Consider the following 13,664-nt stretch of genomic DNA (forward strand, 5'->3'; position numbering starts at 1 on the left):
ACCTGAGTGGATGAGGCCCGAAATTAGGAGCCAGTATAAGACAGAGCACTGTAATAATCTGTCATGAGTCGAAAACACATGATGAGAGATGGTGCAAAAATTCTGCATAACACTTGTAATCATTCTCCAGTTAAGTATTATAGTGCTGCTCCTCTGCCAATCATCATGCTATTTTTGTGTGTAACCCCCCCCCCCCCCCCCCAGACATTTGAAAACTTTAAGTAGAGGAGGGTGACGTGTATTAAAGGTGGTTTACTAGCTTTTCCAGTGAAGTTATTGTAATGCAGATGAATGCCTCTAGGGGTCATGCCAATGTTGTGCCAGCCTGTGTGTGATAAAATGTAACCCTGTTTACCGCATATCTGATCGCTTATAGTTCTGGCCTTCACAGTAATATCGATGTGTATTGTTTCAGAACAAATAACCTTTAAAACTTTGGTTTGCTTTTCCTGGTCCTTGTACCCATCCTGTGCTGAGTTGGTGAATGTCTACATTCATCAGTGATTTCTTCTTTTTTTTTTCACGGATGTTTATTTGCTCAGTCCACAGACAGCCTATCATTTTCTTTCTCGCTCTGTGTTTTCGGTGTTTGGTAAGATGAGATTCTGGAAGGAACCTTACTCCCTTATGAGGGGTCTTAATTGAAAAACCAGTAGCCACAGAGCATCTCCATATGCTCTATGAAAATAACTGCTGTTCCCCTGGCTAATGCTTAGCCATATGTGCAAAAGACCAAGGTCACTGAGCTTTTCTTCAAGTGGAAATTCTTGACCCGTATTCTTGTATAACACATCTAACCTTTTTTCACAAAAGTGTACTTTTTTTGGGGGGGGGGAGGGGGTGGGGAAGGTACAAGAATTATTGTAATTTTAGGTATATATGAAGTTTTTGCATAAGTTGAAGAAATAAATGCAATGATTGGGCTCTGTTTGATTCATCAGCTATGATGAAAAGTTGCAATAACATTAAATAATTTGAAGATAATACCATATTCCTTAGCATCCCTCCGGACCGGCCCAGGATTGGACTGATGGGTTGTGCTCGCCTACCAGCAGGTGGAGACTGAGAAAAAAACTCTGACTCTAGAGAGCCAATAAGAGCCCTGGTCATGTGACCCTAGCCTCAGTATTTTCTCAGTCTCCCAGCAGGTAGGAAGCGAGCCCATTAGTCTCTCTTTATAGGATTTATATCTATTTAGATTGGTATTCTGGTTTTTTTCTCTATCATTTATTTCTGTGCCTGGGGAAGTTTATTAGAGGCTTTTTGGTGCTTTTCTCTGCTGTTGTCAGCCTCTGGGGTGTCACACTCGGATGTTTCCGGGTCCCTCCCCCAATCCTCCCCATCTCCCTAATGTTCTCTCAAAATTATTAAAGGAAGGGAAGGGCCACCCTTTCTGAGGAAAGGTGTTTTGCCTTTGGGAGAGGCAGCCAGGTTGTAAAAAAAAAAAAAAATCGAGAGAACTTGCCCCACTGACTGAATGAGCAGACAGCTCCGTTTGATTACAGGGGAATGCCTTGTTGGCTGTGATTCAGCTGTGTAAAAAAAAAAAAAAAAAAAGGAAGCCTGAAAAGTAAAGCTGCAGCATTGTGTTTCAGCCCTCTTTCAGAGTAGTGCTGTTTTTTTTTTTTTTGCTTTAGCAGTGCCGTTTGTACTTTTATTTCGGGGAATTCGTTATTTATTTATTTAGCAATACCTCTCCGTGAAATTGCGCGAACCGCGTAGGCGCGTGCACGGGTTTTCCCTCCGAAATGTCGGAGAAGTTGAAGAGGTGCGCTGTATGTCAGCGGCGAGGCGTTAATGCCTCAGGCGCTTGTAAATACTGCACGGCGATTGATGTTTCTTCTGCCCCTCTCCCTCCGTCGACTACGGGGTCCGTTTTGGCGGTTGGCCCTTCTTCTCCCGCGACGGTGTTAGCGTCGACAGTGGAGGCCTCAGATTCGGGGGGTAGCGCTGGAGTTTTGGCGCGAACGGCGGCCATTTTGAGCCCAGCTCCGGTTCTTCCTGCAGGGGGTCCGTCTGCTTTGCGCAGCTCTGCGACCTTAGCTGATACAGAATCGGGAGTTATTTTACAGGCTGCCAGCTCTCAGGCAGGGGGGTTTCCTCCTGAGTTTGTTCTACAGATGTATCAGGCGTTTTTAATGCAGAGGGGCAATTCTGGTACAGCAGTGTCACAAGAGCCTGTCACTACTACCCTCCCTCCCAAGAGACCTAGGGTTTGGGACATGCAATTGGAATCTCTTTCAAATCAGGATCATGATATGCCCCTTTTAGAGGAGGAAGAGGAATTAGTGGACAATTCTTGGGAAGATTCTTCTTTAGATCCAGACGCTGTACCTTTGGCGTTGGAGCTCGGCTGGCTCAGTTTTATCAGAGGTGGGCCCAAATTACTTCGGATCAATGGGTCTTGGAAGTTATTCGAGACGGTTATGCCTTAGAATTCGCAAGGCCCATTTCAGACGCCTTTCTGGAGTCTCCCTGTCGCTCTCGTCTCAAGGCGGAGGCGATTCGGGAGACTCTACAGAGGCTCTTGGACCTTCAGGCCATTTGCCCTGTCCCGCCGGCGGAGCGCAAGCGGGGTCGTTATTCCATTTATTTCGTGGTCCCAAAGAAAGAAGATTCCTTTCATCCTATTCTAGACCTCAAAGCTGTCAACCGGGCGCTCAAGGTTACAGGTTTTCGTATGGAGACTCTTCGGTCAGTAATAGTAGCAGTGCGCAAAGGGGAATATCTCACTGCATTAGATCTTACAGAGGCGTATTTGCATGTTCCCATTCGCCCGGCTCACCACAAGTTCTTGCGATTTGCGGTTCTAGGTCATCATTTCCAGTTTCGAGCACTGCCTTTCGGTCTTGCGACAGCACCGCGCACATTTACCAAGATTATGGTGGTGGTGGCAGCGGCCCTCCGGAAAGAGGGCATTCTTGTCCATCCTTACTTGGACGACTGGTTGATAAGGGCGAAATCTTATCAAGAAAGTTGCCAGGTCACGGAACGAGTGGTAGCGTTCTTACAGTCCCTAGGTTGGGTGGTGAATCTATCCAAGAGCAGTTTGGCTCCCTCGCAGTCTCTCGAGTATCTGGGAGTTATCTTCGATACGGCGAGGGGTCAAGTTTTGCTTCCGCAGGGCAGGATTCTGAAGCTCCGGTCGCAGATTCTGAATTTGATACATCACAAGGTCCCTTGTGCTCGGGATTATCTTCAGGTTCTCGGATCCATGGCAGCCACGATAGAGGTGGTGCCTTGGGCCAGAGCTCACATGAGGTCTCTTCAGTGGTCTCTTCTGTCTCGGTGGTCGGCGCAAACGGATTCGCTTCTGAAAAAGTTGCCTCTGCGCAACCGGGAACGCGTCTCGCTATTTTGGTGGTTAAAGATGCAGAATCTCACAGTAGGGATGCCATTGGAGTCTCCTCGGTGGATTCCGTTGACGACAGATGCCAGTCTCCGAGGCTGGGGGGCTCATTGCCTAGGTCAGTGGACCCAGGGTCTCTGGTCTCCGCTGGAAGCAGCTCAATCCATCAATTTTTTGGAGACCAGGGCGATTCGGTTGGCTCTTCAGCACTTCAAGTTTCTCCTGGTGGGCAAAGCAGTACGAGTGCTCTCGGACAACGCCTCAGCGGTGGCTTACATCAACCGCCAGGGAGGAACGAGGTGCCGTCTGCTGTGTCGAGAAGCGGAAAGTCTTCTCGCCTGGGCAGAGTTGCACCTCACAAACCTCTCAGCTTCCCATGTAGCAGGAGTGGACAACGTCCAGGCAGACTTTCTCAGTCGTCACACTCTCGATCCAGGGGAATGGGCTCTCAGCGATCAGGCGTTTCAGTTGATAGTACTCCACTGGGGTCTTCCAGTTTTAGATCTTTTCGCCTCAAGTCTCAATTCCAAAGCTCCTCGCTTCTTCAGTCGCCGAAGAGATGCAAAAGCGGAAGGGGTCGACGCCCTCTTGCAGAGGTGGCCCTCCGGTCTTCTTTATGCGTTTCCTCCATGGCCACTAATAGGTCGTCTCCTGCAGAGGATCGAGGAACACGGGGAGCCGGTAGTGTTGGTAGCGCCGGACTGGCCTCGGCGTCCTTGGTATGCGGATCTGCAACGTCTGTTGGGGGCGACTCCTCTTCGACTTCCAGTGCACAAGACCTTGCTGGTACAAGGGCCTGTTCCTCATCCAGACCCGGCTCGATTTTGTCTTACGGCCTGGCTCTTGAACGGGCCCGCTTAGCTAAGAAGGGTTTCTCAGCTCCAGTAATTTCCACTATGCTTCGCTCTCGTCGGCGTTCCACCTCTCTGAGCTATGTTCGCACCTGGAGAATTTTTGAGGCTTGGTGTACAGATGCTGGCATTGTTCCTTTTCGTGCGTCGGTACCTCAGATGTTAGATTTTCTGCAGCGAGGCTTTGATAAAGGACTTTCGCTTTCTTCTCTAAGAGTGCAGACGGCAGCTCTGTCCTGTTTCAGAGGAAGGATTCGTGGTAAGTCTTTGGCCAGTATTCCCGAGGTGGCCCGGTTTTTGAAGGGAGTTAGTCTTCTTCGTCCTTCGGTCAGGCCAATCTTTCCATCTTGGGACCTTAATCTGGTCCTTTCGGCTCTAACGAAGCCGCCTTTTGAGCCGTTACTAGCGTGTTCTCTGAAGGATTTGACGCTTAAGACAGTGTTTTTGGTGGCTATTGCATCAGCCAGGAGAGTCTCAGAGTTGCAAGCCTTTTCCTGTAGATCTCCGTTTCTGCAATTTTCTAAAGAGCGAGTGGTACTTCGACCTGTTCCTTCTTTTTTACCCAAGGTCGTGTCTCGGTTTCATATGTCCCAGTCGGTTTTCCTTCCTGTGCTAGGATCGGCCTCAGGCACGAGGGAGCAGCAGAACTTGCGTACTCTGGATGTTAAGAGAGTTCTTAAACGATATATCGCAGTTACGGACGATTTCCGTCGCTCGGACCATCTTTTTCTCCTTTTCGCTGGGCACCGCAAGGGCTTGTCAGCTTCTAAGCCCACTTTATCTCGGTGGATTAAGGAGATGATAGCGTCTGCTTATCTTTTAGCAGGCAAAACGGTTCCTGAGGCGCTTAAGGCTCATTCAACACGAGGGCAGGCAGCCTCATGGGCGGAGTGCTCCTTGGTGCCTCCAGAGGAGATCTGTAAGGCGGCGACTTGGTCTTCTCTTCATTCCTTCTCTAAGCATTACAGACTTGATGTTCAGTGTCGTCAAGAGGCGGTCTTTGCATCCCGAGTGCTCACAGCGGGGTTTGCTGGGGTCCCTCCCGTAGGACTACTGCTTTGTTACGTCCCATCAGTCCAATCCTGGGCCGGTCCGGAGGGATGCTAAGGAAGGAGAAATTAGACCTTACCTGCTAATTTGCTTTCCTTTAATCCCTCCGGACCGGCCCAGGCCCCTCCCATGTGCTATTTTTCATTCTACATTGCTGTGTACAGATATTCAACTGTCGTCTTCAGAGCTGTTCTGCAAGTTAGACAGTTAAAGGATTTGCATACTGTTCTCCAAGTTAAATGGTTATATACTTCATTATGTTATGCAAGTTGAACAATTTAAACAAGTACAAAAATCTGTACATAATTGGCCATACCTCAGCTCTGAAACGAGTTGTTGGTGAGCCCTCTGTCACGGCTAAGCCGTAGTTGTAAGCACGTTTATCTGGTGCTTCCTGGCTGCTTGGATTCCTCATGGCACAGAATATAGGTTCTTCTTTTCCTTTCTGCTTTGTTATTCAAATACTGAGGCTAGGGTCACATGACCAGGGCTCTTATTGGCTCTCTAGAGTCAGAGTTTTTTTCTCAGTCTCCACCTGCTGGTAGGCGAGCACAACCCATCAGTCCAATCCTGGGCCGGTCCGGAGGGATTAAAGGAAAGCAAATTAGCAGGTAAGGTCTAATTTCTCCTTACCAAGCTCTTCAGGCACTTTTATATATGTAGAAAATGTAAAAAAGAAAAATCCTGTTTCAAGATCCTGATCACTCATCCGTTTTTAATTATCTTCCCTGTTCCCCATCCACCCACACAGTAGAGTTTTTTGCCAATTACAATCCAAAATTGAAAAAAAAAAAAGAGATGGGAATATTGAGGTTCAAACAAGCGGGGAAAGCATGCAGAGCACGGCCCTCTGTGTATGCGTTTGTGTAAGTAAGTGAAAGAGAAGATTCAAACAAATGATAGAGACTCCAGTAATAACAAGATAAGCCACCCCTGCTCCTCTACACAGACACGAAACAGATAACTCACAAGCACAGTGAAATATGAGGTAAAAATAAATATTTACTCATCTTCATTTAGGACTACAAATTCAGACTCTTCTCTTACAGTCAGGGGAGCCTCATGAGGAGTAGCATGTTTCTTGGTCCCCAAAGCAGTGGCGTAGCTACAGGTGGGCCGGGGCCCACCCACCTAGGGCTCAGGCCCACCCAACAGTACCACGTTTAGCAGTAGCTAGTGGGGATCCCAAGCTCCGCTAGCTGAAAACTTCGCCCTGATGGTAACAAAAACGCTGCTCTCCACGATACTGGCACCTGCGCATGCTCAGTTTTCAGCACATGGGCATCCAAATGGCAGATGAAATTTAATGTGGACAAATGCAAAGTGATGCACATTAGAAAGAATAATCTGAATCATGGTTACCTAATGCTAGGGTCCACCTTGGGGGGGGGGGGGGGGGGGGGGGTCAGCATGCAAGAAAAAGATCTAGGTGTCATTGTAGATAATATGCTGAAATCTTCTGCTCAGTATGCAGCGGCGGCCAAAAAAAGCAAATGGGATGCTAGGAATTATTAGGAAAGGAATGGTGAATAAAAACGAAAATACTATAATGCCTCTGTATTGCTCCATGGTTCGACCGCACCTTGAGTATTGTGTTCAATTCTGGTCGCTGTATCTTAAAAACAATATAGCAGCATTAGAAAAGGTTCAAAGAAGAGTGACCAAAAATGATAAAGGGAATGGAACTCCTCTCATATGAGGAAAGGCTAAAGGGGTTAGGGCTCTTCAGCTTGGAAAAGAGATGGATGAGGAGAGAGATGATTGAGGTCTACAAAATCCTGAGTGGTGTAGAACGAGTAGAAGTAAATCGATTTTTTACGCGTTCCAAAAGTACAAAGACTAGGGGAAGCTCAAGGAAGTTAAATGGAAATACTTTTAAAACAAATAGGAGGAAATATTTTTTTCAATCATTGAATAGTTAAGCTCTGGAACTCTTTGGAGGAGGATGTGGTAACAGCAGTTAACGTATCTGGGTTTTAAAAGATTTGGACAAATTCCTAGAGGGAACAGGATGTCTGACCCAGTGTGCCTTCTCTTATGTTCTTATGACTAAACAGTTGACTGCATATTTGAATACATTTGATGTCTTACAGGATTCACAATCGGGATTCCGTGGGAATTACAGTACTGAAACAGTTTTGGGTGCATAAGGGAAATGGGACTTGATATACTGCCTTTCCATGGTTTTGCAACTCCATTCAAAGCGGTTTACATGGTATATACAGGTACTGATTTGTACCTGGAGCAATGGAGGGTTAAGTGACTTGCCCAGATATATGGTAAATGAGATGCAGGGTCCCACAAGACTTTCTCCCATGTTTAATATTTTGATGTCTTGGGGTTAGCTGTGGAAAATGTGGGCTATAGAATGTTTAGCTATGCAGCTATTACATCTTGTTAACAATATATCGATCGGTAGAGGAAACTGCAGTTCAAATTAGAGATGGAATTTAATTAGTGGAAGCATGAGTAAAGAGTCATCACTTAAAACCTTAACAAAGAAAAACTAAGTTCTTTTTATTAGGACAGTGTGATAGTATCTGGAGTGATAGTGTTTTAAAAGTGAGCGATCAGAGCTTTACCTTTGAGACTAATATTAAAATCTTGGGGATGACCTTTGATAGTTCTTTGACATTAGAAACTCAAATTAATATGCTAATTAAAAAAATCATTTTCATGAGAAAATTGAGAAGGATTCACTAGATTTGCCAGCTTTCCCTCTAGTGGTGCAGAGCCTGCTTTTATCACTGCTGGATAAAAGTATTTATGTAGGCAGTCAAGAGGTTACTTAAGAAAATTAAAATCATTCAAAATACAACAGCACATCTTTATATCATGCATTTATATATGAATAGAATTACTCCTTTACTGATGGGCTTCAAGCCCAAATTTGTTTTAAGGTATACACAATACATTTTAAAATACTTTATGGGTTGGGTCCTGTGTTATTTGTCCAAGTTGGTTCAGATGCCTTCCAGTAACAGATATTTTTGAGACCCACCACCGTTCACAGCCATCTGAGACTCATTCATCCAGGTCACAGAGGAATCTCTTGAAACAATCCTGAAATGTCTACGGCCTACAACCCACCATCTTGATCCCTGCCCAGCATAGGCCTCATTGTTAATTCCTGTATTGTGGAAGGGCAGCTGTGATGCGCCCTCTACTGAACAAGAACTCACTGGACCAGGACAAGCTTGAAAACTACCTACCAATCTCTAACATTCCTTTCCTGGTAAAACGTATAGAACAGACAGTCTGCATTCAACTCGGTGACTAGCTAATTGAAAGTAATTGGCTAGACCCATGTCAATCTGGCTTTAGACCTGGGTTTGGAATGGAGACTGTTCTTGTGTCCCTTGTGGATGATCTGCACAGAAACTATGACGGGATCTGCCTGGATACTAATGGTGTTGGATTTCTCAGCAGCCTTCCACATCTCTATATATAAAAGGCAGCACCAACGTTCTAATGAAGCCTCCAGCCGGAAGTGTGAAGCTGCAGAGATATCCGGTTTCCCCATGAGTGTCGGCCCCGCCCTCGCTCTCTCGGTAACACAGTGAAGGAAAACACAGCACAGCACGAAATCGCTCTCTTTGTAACAGTGAAGGACTGGAGGAGGGAGGGGAGAGAGGGCAGACGCCTTCACTCTCTCTGTAACACAAACAAACACAGCAGGAAACTTAACACTGAAGGGACTGGGGGTGGGGGGGTGGGGACAGAGAGCAGAGGGGACGGAGAGCAGAGGGGAAGAGAGAAAGGGCAGAAGGCAGGGACACACACACTCCCACATGCACACTCTGAAGAAAACCTTGCTAGCCCCCGTTTCATTTGCATCAGAAACGGGGCTTTTTTACTAGTAATATAATGCTTACAAGGCTGGTGGAAACTGGTATCGGTGGTGCACAGCATTTATATGGTTCAAGTTCTATTTGTCAGGCAGACAACAGTCAGTTCAGCAACAGCACATCCTTGGGCCCCTAAATTGTGGAGTGCCATAGGGATCCATAATGTCTCTCATTTTATTTAATAACTAACTCAAGCCTCTGGCTGAGCTGCTTCATTTGTTTGGCACAAAATTCTGTATCTAAGCTGCTGATGTGTAACAACTCATGCCCATTGAACCAGATCTACCCACAGCTTTGAATAAACTTAACTGCTCAGGAATTGGCAAACCCACCCCCCCCCCCCCCCCCCCACCCCCAACAAACTGGATTCTTCCTGAATCCAGGCAAAATGGAGATTCTTTGGGTACTTAACACAAGTGGATAAGTACTTGACCTCAAAATACCTTTTGGGAAGTATGAACATTTGTTTTTAAACATTAAAAAGCTGTGGTGTTAGCTCTCTAATGTGAAAGTGCCCCTTCTGTATGCAGCCTTTTTTTTGTTTTATTACAAGAGCTATTTTATAAAAATTGTTGAGACCTCTGTTCAAATTCTTCTAATAATACTCAACCCATAAAATAATACAGCCACTAAATAAAATCTTTTTTCTTTGTTCTTATTTATTTACTAGTAAAAAAGCCCCATTTCTGATGCAAATGAAATGGGGGCTAGCAAGGTTTTCTTCTGTGTGCATGTGGGAGTGTGTGTGTCCCTGCCCTCTGCCCTCTCTCCCTTCCCCTCTGCTCTCTGTCCCCTCCCCCCTCGGAGTCCAGTCCTTCAGTGTTAAGTTTCCTGCTGTGTTTGTGTTACAGAGATAGTGAGGGCTTCTGCCCTCTCTCCCCTCCCCCCTCTGAGTCCTTCACTGTTACAGAGAGAGCGATTTGATTTCGTGCTTTGCTGTGTTTTCCTTCACTGTTTGTGTTACAGAGAGAGCGAGGCAGGCACTCATGGGGAAACCGGATATCTCTCCCCCTTCACACTTCCGGCTGGAGGCTTCATTTAGAACGTTGGTGGTGCCTTTTATATAGAGAGATTTGTTACATTTGTATCCCACATTTTCCCACCTTTTTGCAGGCTCAATGTGGCTTACAAAGTACTGTAGAGGCGTTCGCCATAAGGACTGTATTTAGACATTTTATTTTTTTAAATTCATTTTGTGGTTTTTCATTGTACACACTCTTGTACCTCCTTCCATTGAAACATAACTCTTACAAACTAGAGCTCATTATAGGTAGGACAGTGGCGGTCACTGATGTATCATTATATTAAGTATGTTGAATAAAGCTGGAATACCATTGAATTTTAGGGAAATAAATTAACTGGATGAATAGCTAGGTGTGCCCCCAGGTGAGGGTTGCTCAACCTGTGACAATTTTCTTATGCTAGTGGCATGACTTTGGATTTTGTTTTGCTGAGTAACAGATCACAGTTAATCCTTTCCTGTACGTTCCATGTCTTAAGCCTAGTAGCTGTAATAATTTGTGAAATTTTTTAAATGTTCTTATGTATTCTCTTTTTTTGTCCTAACAGATAAGAAATTTCTTCAGATTCAATTATTTTAGTCTACAGTTTTTATCAAAGTCCTGTAAGTATTTATATGTTCACTTTTTATAATGTAGTTACTTTGTTCACTTTTTTTGTTTATAGTGTTTATTAGTAAAGAGATTTGCATGCTTTGAAAGTGTGTGTAATTGGCTGCTCAAAGGGTCTGATTAACAAAGATTTGTCTCCCATTCTGCCTCTGTGGGGGGGGGGGGGGGGGGGGGGGGGGTGTAAATCGGGTCCTAATGACACAATGTAGGTAATATCTGAAAAACAGAGCTCAGTATGGGTCTAGCAAGCAGAAACATATATGAATGAATAAAATTAATCCTATTTCCTTTTTTACCCAAATACGTTTTCAGGGAAATACAGAGTTAAACAGCAACACAGTAATTGACGACAGATAAAGACCTGCACGGTCCATCCATTCTGTCCAATAAGGTGGCCACTAATGCTTTAACACTGGTTGGCAAGTCTCCACTCTCCTAACAACATATAGGCAGCCAAACATGATGAGGATGGTTATAACCAATACTCTAGGTATTGCTAACAGTATTCAATTTACCAGTCAAGATGTTTTTCCCCTCCCCTCTGACCTGCACAGCAATCTACAATAATTCTATTCCGCAAACAAGACAAATTTTATATCCCAAAATAATAAAATATGGAGACAACTATATACTATCCTGTTTACCAAATACTCTATCAAGAGAACCCACCCCCCACCCCACTAAGGAAAACCAAAAAAGCACCAAATTCCAAGAATAAAAAGGCAGAGAGCCCCATGTTACACAGAACTGAGAGATCGGGACAACTTAATTCTGATAGTACTTTAAAAAAAAAAAAATTTCTGATGCACAACCTTTTGTAAGATGCATGTCTGTCTGTCGGCACATGCAGCTGGAGCAGACATTTTACAAAGATACATGTTGAAAAAAAATGAATGGTGCAAACCCTGAAGCTTCCATGTGGAGGTATCAACCATAACAAAATGTAGAAAAGGAGCCCACACAGCATCCAAAGTATATGGTTTTGTCACCATTACACAAGTGAGTTTCTGTAGCTGCAGTATGTCTGCATCCATTCATACCAAGATGACATCCACCTTTTTCTAATTTCTTGCAAAGCCAACTTTGCCAACACCTTATGACTTGGAAATAATATCTATAATCTTAGTAAGGCTTTCCCCCCCCCAACAATAAAACCGATATGGATATATTTAACCCTGAAATTTTAACAAGGGAATTATGTTAATTCAAATATTCTTAATAGAACAGTTACAGCAGCAAATTAGTGAAATAGAAGCATCCTCATTACTGATCCAGATAGGAGTTAAATATATCCTAAGCAGTTTAGGGAGAGAGACACTTCTGCTGATCCAGTTCCATATAAATGGCCAAACAGCTTGGTAATGTTGCTGCCCCAAATTTTCTTCTCAGATCTACGTATGTTGATGAGAAGGAGCGAGCAAATCTTTAGCTTGTGATGTCATTGTGAGCATGACCCCTCATTGGGTGTAATTAATGATACCATACTGAGTTATGTAACTTCAATTTTCATAGCTTTTCTTGTCTTACAGTGCTATGAAAAATTAATATCATATCATCTTGTAAGAGCAGATATGAGAAGCCCATTGTACAAAATTTTGTATGAAGAGGTTTCACTGGTTATATTTGTGCTTGTTACTGGAATGGGTTTAAGTAGACTGAGAAGAAAAGTGCATGTGTGTTTATTACTAACTAGTCGTAATGAATTGATTTTGCCTTTTCATTGCTGTTTCATGTTTGTAACTTTAAGAAAAACATTGAACTGATTGTTTTTTTAAATTCTTTTTGTAATGCCTAGTGTAAACATCATATAAACCAATTCTGTCTCGAATATAATTTTTTGCAATCTAAGCTTTTGTATATATAAACAAGTAATAATGGGGAATGCTGCAATAACTGGATTAAAATACAGATCTTTCCAAAATTCAATATGGACTAACTTTTTTTTTTCATGTGAATAGCTTTCAAGTGCTTATACATTTTTCACCAGGTCGTGCAAAATGAACTGATGGCTACACAACTCGAGAAAGATAGTCCAGTAAATTACATCAAATTGTAATCGATTCAATTATGTTTTCTCAGTGGAGTTAGCATGACACTTTCTCTCATTAAAAAATAAACACTGGTTCCCCGCCTGCTGTTATAAAGTATCCTGAAAGGTTTAAGATGCCTGATGGAATGGACCTCTCTTGTTCTCTTAAAGACAATGGTGGCTGATTTGTGCTTGTTCTGTGTCTAATTTTATTTTAAATAAATCCCATCACCTCCCCCCCCAAAAAAAAAAAAAAAAAAAATCTTTTGAAAAGGCTTTGACTGGCAAGGGAAGTAAGCTGCCAAGAAGGTTCTTTTCTGTATAGTACACCTGGGAAACCACCTTGGCAACCCTTGTTTCAATTGGTGGTAGAAAGCAGCTTGATGGCCATTAATATTTGCTACTGAAACCCATCAAGAAGTATTGTTGTGCCCTACGGGTTTGGTTTATAAAGTTAAGTTCTGTATCTTTGAAAGCTTTTTTTCTTTTTAGAATCTGAACAATTAAAATGATTAAACAATTCATTCATTCAGAATTCATTTTGCCTGCCTCCAACATCAAATCAATTGCATATTAAAATCAAAGCATCGCTTTTTCATTTCTTTAAGGTAGAGACTCAGGTAGACATGAAGAGCCTGCTTAGGCTTAGCCTGGAGGAGAGGAGGACAGAGAGGATTAAACTACAGATTTTTAAATATTAGTGAAGACATTTATATGTTTGCAGATGATGAATGTGTAGGATGTTTTTATTTATTGTGATTTATTAACTGCCTTTATAAAAAGATTCACCCAAAGGCGGCGTGCAGAAGGTAATTTAGTTTATTTTATTTAATCTTGATATACCACCTTTCATAAAATCAAGGTGGTTTACAACCCATGACAGAAAACATGAAAATAAAATCGGGG

At 43.4% G+C, this 13,664-nt stretch overlaps 1 protein-coding gene across 4 annotated transcripts in view; it reads left to right on the forward strand.

Annotated features, from left to right (window-relative positions):
- ACSL4 (acyl-CoA synthetase long chain family member 4) overlaps positions 1-13,664 on the forward strand; it is a 129,051-nt gene that overhangs the window by 58,679 nt on the left and 56,708 nt on the right. For 3 of the 4 annotated variants that reach the window (XM_030210927.1, XM_030210930.1, XM_030210929.1), the window contains exon 2: positions 10,668-10,722. The gene's annotated coding sequence lies outside the window, so the exon portion shown is untranslated. Of the gene's footprint in view, positions 1-10,667; positions 10,723-13,664 lie in introns of those variants that run through there. The other variant, XM_030210931.1, reaches the window with a different exon arrangement.

Source organism: Microcaecilia unicolor, chromosome 7 (genome assembly GCF_901765095.1).
Source record: "Microcaecilia unicolor chromosome 7, aMicUni1.1, whole genome shotgun sequence".
Classification (NCBI taxonomy): Eukaryota; Metazoa; Chordata; class Amphibia; order Gymnophiona; family Siphonopidae; genus Microcaecilia; species Microcaecilia unicolor.